Source organism: Oryzias melastigma, linkage group LG7 (genome assembly GCF_002922805.2).
Source record: "Oryzias melastigma strain HK-1 linkage group LG7, ASM292280v2, whole genome shotgun sequence".
Taxonomy (NCBI): domain Eukaryota; kingdom Metazoa; phylum Chordata; class Actinopteri; order Beloniformes; family Adrianichthyidae; genus Oryzias; species Oryzias melastigma.
Genome location: NC_050518.1, coordinates 25,177,271 through 25,183,880, shown reverse-complemented (window position 1 = coordinate 25,183,880; position 6,610 = coordinate 25,177,271).

Sequence of the window (6,610 nt, the reverse complement as noted above, 5' to 3'; positions counted from 1 at the left end):
TAGTATTTCGACGTGGTGCTCAGGCCTCATGATAGTCCGAATAACTCTGAGGTCCCAGTTGAAACAGGAGAGTCAAACTCAATCACACAGGGGGTCAAAACCCAAAACACCCCTCAGGTCGCGGGACGAACAGGATAAACATTTATTGAACAATCTAAAACTACATTTATAAAACTTTAGTAACTTTTCAACATTACTATAAATAAAAACAGGCAGGAATATTATTCCAGAATAAATCAACTTAAACCTTAAATATTTTACTCTCCATGAAAATATATTTTGTGAAATCTATACAAGTTATAAATAAACTAAATGTTAAAAGAAGAACACTCAAATATCGTTACTTTTACATCATTTTATACAAACAATTAGACTTGTAGGTTATAGAGGATAGACTATTTATTGGTTTAATTTTAAGATATTTTGGTATTTTTTTTCCTGTGAAGTTGTTACCCTTTTTCTGTCAGCCTACAAACTGACCTCAGCCCCACACCAGAGAAGAAAACAGTTATGAGGCCATCACTAGAAAAAGTTTGGGAGCCCCTGGTTTAGATTGGGGCGGAGCCGGGAGTGTTTGGCCCCGCCCATCGCTGTTGCTTAATCCGCAAGTTTTTATCTGTTTCTGTATGGGCTCAAATCAGGATCAGATTAAAGTGAGCAACAAACAGATTAAAAATGTGGAAAACAGACATTGTGCCTGAAAACAATTTGAAAGCAAGACATTGTAAATTTGGGAAAAAAAGGAAAATTTGAAAACAAATGTTTCAAAATTTGGGGGGAAAAAACCCCAGTAAACTTGAAATAAATCTTGAAAATTAGAAAAAAAAGGAAATTATTATTATTATTATTTTTATTTTTTTTTATGGAAACTTTGGAAAAAATACAGAAAACTTGAAATAAATCTTGAAAATAAAAAAATCTTAAAACTTAAAATAAATATAAAAAATTTGAAAAAATACAGAAAACTTAAAATAAATTTTGAAAATTTGAAAAAAAAAAAAAATACTGAATTGAGGCTGAAAACTGAAGCCTGAAAGTGAAGTTCAGAAAAGCGCAAAAATAAAAAAGTTGAAGATTCAAAACGGCAGCTGTCACTAATGGATACATTGCTTTTCAATTGGTAATTTTTACATTTATAGTTTTTTTTTTAATTCAAGTTTTCCTTTTTTTTATTTTAATTTTCAAGGTGTATTTTAAGTTTTCAGGGTTTTTTTATTTTCCAACCTTCTTTCTCTGGCAGACCAAGTCTCTCTGAGATCCAATAAAACAAACCACGAGTCTGAATTCCTTCCCTCCTGACTATATAGCGCGTTCATCATTTTCTAGTGCTGTCCAAATCTACAATTCCAAAATCGAGCGCACTAGAAATTTCCCAGAAGTCTTTGCGAAAAACTAGCGTGCATCGATGCTCACTAAATTAGCAAATATCGCCCACAATGCATTGCGGTGGAACTATTTTTGCTGAACAAAACGTGTTTAAATGTAATTTTCTTATAAAGCCTCCACATTTTCATCATCAGTGGAGTCACAAATAACCGCAAAATGTTCGTATTGAGTAGATTTTCACTTGACGTGAAATCGGTGATGTCATATCCACCGTTAAAAAAAAAAAATAAATAAATAGTGAGCATGGTGTTGGAATTACTTTCAAAATCCAGGGGTGTCAAACTCAATCATACTAGGGGCCAAAATCCAAAACAGACTTTAGGTCGCGGGCCGAACCAGAGAAACATTTACTGAACACTCTAAAACTTTAAAACTTTAAAAACACAATTTTTTACTTTTACTGTAAAGACAGGCAGGAATATTATTCCAGAATAAATCAACTTCAACACCGGAGCTCCAGTGTTAATGCTCTTTGATTTACTCTAACTTTTCAATCCGTAACATGATCATTCCAGTAGATTATAAAGGAGAAAAGCGGCTCAACTCCTTTATAATCTACTGAATGATCATGTTAACGATTGAAAAGTTACGGTATTTTAAAGATTTTATTTTCGTTACAAGTTGGAAATAAGCCCAAGATAATATTGGACGATTAATAACAATAAAATGACCTGGAGGGCCGGACATCCCTCGACTTTGACACACGTGCACTAGATAGTCCTTCATAATGAAGTTTTTTCGTAGTTCAGGTCAGAATTCTGACCCAATTTTAATGTGGCCTAAGCACCATTTATGAACCTACAGCTGCTAACTTTTGGTAAAACTAATCAACAGTCACGATAACATACAGTATGATAGAATAACATCATCAGATCTCTGAATTTGCTTTACTTGGACTTTTCTTGTATCCTTAACCATGTTTTATTTTCTGTGAACTGTTTTTTTTGTGTCCAACTGACTCTAATCTGTTGTTGAACAACTGAAATGCACTTAGCTATGATCTCCTCCGTTGAAGCGGCACAAGAACACATGAAGTTGGTTTGGAGTTTGGTGTAGAACGCTGCTGGGAAAAGGTGAAGTCCACCTGTAAAGACAGATGTACGTACAGGTAGTGGAGGGAAAAGGGAAGCGTCTTCTTCCAGCCGGGTCTTCCTGCTGGTCTCGGTGGAGGCTGTTGCCTCCTGAACGACACATTTAGTGGAGAAGGTGGTCCTAGGTCAGGGGTCAGCGACCTTTAACAGTAAAGGAGCCATTTGGGGTCGTTTTCTACTGATCAAAAACTGAAGGAATTTTACTTTAGCCTTTAAGAAATTTGGATTTGCATTCTTTTTTTAAATCGTAAATATGAATTATGTCTATTTTTTGGCACAAACGAAAGCAAAAAATGTAAAAAAGAACTTAGCATCTCTCAAAATGTGATTTCTTTTTTACTTATTTTCAAAATATAACCAATGTTGTGCAGCACAAAATAATATAAGCTTTTAACTCATAAAAGGTCAAACTTTTTACCAAAGTTTTGCTTTCATATAAAATCTTTTCATTCTGGAGGTAGAGTTGATCAAACAAGACGTCTTCAGGTCAACAGGATGTAAAAACCTACATAGTTTATCATCTATGAGAACCTCAGACATCAATTTATAAATGTAACTAATCTAAATTAAATAAATGCTAATTAAGTAATCCTTACTTTAAAGAAAAGCTTTTTTCCTTTTTCCCCTCTTTGTCCTCAGCAGTCTTACACTGCTGGGTTTAGTTATTTTAGTTTGGGGTTTGGTAGTCTTAGTTTGCTGGCTTTGTTTATTGGTTTTCTTTAGGTAGTTTTGGTTCGGAGGAGCTGCTGACTCAGACGGTCCACATGTCTGGGTCAGCCGTCTCCATGATTTATTCTATGTCTGGCCGAGGATCCACCATGGAGAGATGGAGGAGCCACATGTGGATCTGGAGCTGCAGGTTGCTGACCTCTGATCTACTTCATTAGCTTCACAGTTTGTCATCTGCCCAGCTTTGCCGGTTTGTGTTTTAGCAGCATATCTGCTGCTTGACCCTCAGACAGAAAAAGTGAGTCGTTGTTGAAGAAGAAGTGGTCAACCAGCGGGTTGTTTAGTCCCTCCTCTTTAGCTGACACGACTGTTCAGGAGTAAAACCTGGAGGTTTTTATTGAAGGACTCGCCTCTGAGTGTTACAATAACCGAGTTCTACAACTAGATCTGACATGTCTGAACTCCTGATTGGCTAAAGCACTAAATGTCTCCTTGAATTAGACTGAATAGTTTTTGTTACATTTTCCTCAGATCTAAGCATAGTTAGATACGAGCTTCACGTCATGGTGGAGCAGTCTGTGTTCAGGTCATCACTCACCGTTAGGAAGTCTTTGGTAGCACTCTCGTGTGAACATATCCATTTTCGCTGACTGTATGATTACTTAAATGCACAAAAACGGTCTACCTCTACTTCACAATTGTTATTTTTTTACATTCACTCTGTTGCTGAAGGATGTAAATGGGCGTGAGGCTGCTGCTGGTGGTGTCACCGCGGCAGGATACTAACGCCGTTAATTATTTACGGAAGACCTTCTCTCAATGCGTGCTTGTGATTTAGCCTTACTGATCTACTACCTCAAGAGACGGGAGACTGTCCATCCTCTTTAGTTCTAGTTGCAACTAACATGCTTTGTAGCTCCATATTTAACCACTTACAAAGGAACAAAGTCTGCTCAGAGTTCACCGCGGCGTCCGCCCGCCCAGTCTGGAGCTTTACGGAAACGTCTCAGTCTGTAATCTGCAAATTGTCATGAATAAAATAAATGTGACAAGATTGTTGCGTCTAAATTCTCTCACTACTCTAAAGACGATCCCGTCTGCTGGATTTAAAAGCATTTTGATGCTCACTACTTTTATTTTTTTAAACTGATTTCCTCAAGTTGAAACCTAATGAATAAGATTTTATGAAACAGTTGTGCTTTGAAGTGGCTCTTGAATGATTTATTAAAAAATAAAAAAAGTTTTAAGACTCACGCCAATATTTCAGCTTTAATTGGTTCCAGATAAACAGAATGAACTACTCTGTAATGAGATGTCCACACGTGGACACCAGGTCTGGTGACATTAAAGATGTTTTCTTAACAAATGGATCAAATGCAATGCAATGTGGTCTATATCTGCCAGGCTAGTGAGCATTGACAGAGACTTGTCAGAAAGCTCTGGAGTTTGGAATTGAAGAATCACACAACAGTAGTGAAGGAATTCAGACACAACTGTCTGCAGATGTTGGACTGATGACTCCACAACCACTAAAGCTTCTGCTGGTTAGCATGAAACAGAGCGAACTCTTGGAAGTGACGAGAAGCTCCAGCTGGGTGCAGAGATGCTGCTCATCCCGGTTCTTCTGCATTTCAGCCGATTCTGAGCCACTGGGACGGCGGTCGGACTGGTTTCCTCGGATCAATTTTGTTTTTTTTTGTCATTTAACAATACTGTAAAACAAGTCTTGAGTTTTTTTTTCTTCACCACTGAAGATGAAATGGTAACAAAATAAAAGTTTGGATTTGTTTTTTTTCCTTTTTCCTGTTTTATTTTGAAAGGTTTTCTCTCTTCCTGTTATGACATGGAGTCATTGGTACTTTGGTCACCAGTTAACCTTTTAACTCAAGTCATGTTTACATCTACTGGAGTAATATTTACTGAAGTACTTTCCCCGGAGCACTAATTCTGGATACTTTAGTTGCTCTAAATGTCTGTAGTTCCGTTAAAAACTAAAGAAGTTTTTGTTTTCCAACGCTGCCATCTACTGGCTCCTCGTCATTCAAGGATCCAGCAAATGTAGCATTTAGCTTTAGCACCTTTTTTAGGTTTTATCTTACGTTTTGAGGAACTTTTTATTTTCTATTTGCATTTAATTAGTAGAATAATCATATTTACAAATGTTTCACATTATTGCTAACATCTTTTAACTATTTGAACTTTCTATGCATCTATTTTTGGTTTCACCATTAACAGATGAGCAAAAGTTTAAAAAATAAGAGCTTCTGTGATTGGTTGAAGAACTCTATAGGAAAATTCTAGAAAAAAAAGTCTATAGAGTTTAAGGATTGTTTTCAGAATAGCACTGATCAATTTTCCTTTCTGATTTATTAAACCATTTTGTTTTATAAAAATTAAGCTAGTGTAGGATCTTAATTAAAATTAAAAGAATGAATCCATAAAATCTAAAAAAAAATATTCACGGTACATTAGTGTTTAGTTTTTCTAAATCTTAATTTTACTTAAATTGTCTAATTTATAAGATACAGTTTGTTGCTCAGTCACTGAACCGATGACTTCCCAATCAGAGTCGATCACTCCAACAATTCAGCACTAAGTGTTGGCACTGCTGTTCATGTTTACTATTAACACTGAGCTTTACAGATCATTCAAATTCTATTGGTGTCGATGCTTGTTAAAGACAGTATTACTGATTTCAGCAATGTTACACAAAAGTGTCTATTTGTTGCACAAAATAAATCACACATAGTTCACTATGATTGTGTTCAAGCTAAACAATAGTGATATATTTTCTTTAAAATGTGTGTTGTGATTTATTAGATATTACCAATTATCGCGATATTATCAATATCGTGAGCTGTGTATCGTATCATGACGTACCAAGTGAGCTTTAATATGTAGAAGTTAAGGATTTTTAAGACCTTTTTTATGATTTCTTATAATCTAGTTTAAGACTGTATGTGCAAAGAAAATGAAACAAACGAAGGAAGTAGAGCTGCGCGATAAAACGATATTTATCGCGCAGCCCTAAACAGAAGTCTGCGGTTTCTTGCTCTGCATGTGCGATTCCACAGCCTTGATCCCCAGTTTAACAAGTTTAAATGTCTTTTCCGGTTTTCCACACTGACGAGCATGAAGTAATTAGTTAGCCGAGGTTAACCAATTAACGACCGGCTCCTGACCCTATGACACAGTCCATCCTGGATTTTTTTTTTTTTTTTTTAGGAAATCACATCATGTTTACAAGAAAACAAAATGAAAGTCCCGCTCTGATCATCTTTTGTTTTCATGTAAAATTGTTCTCGGTGGTCTATTAATTATGATTATGTCGTATACTAGGACATAGTTTCTGCAGAGTGGTTGTGAGCGAGACTGTTGGTGGGGAGTAAGCCTGGACTCATTTCCCATCATCTCTTTGTTTACTCTCTCCCACCAGCTTACAGCTCCTCACAACTCCTGTGTGA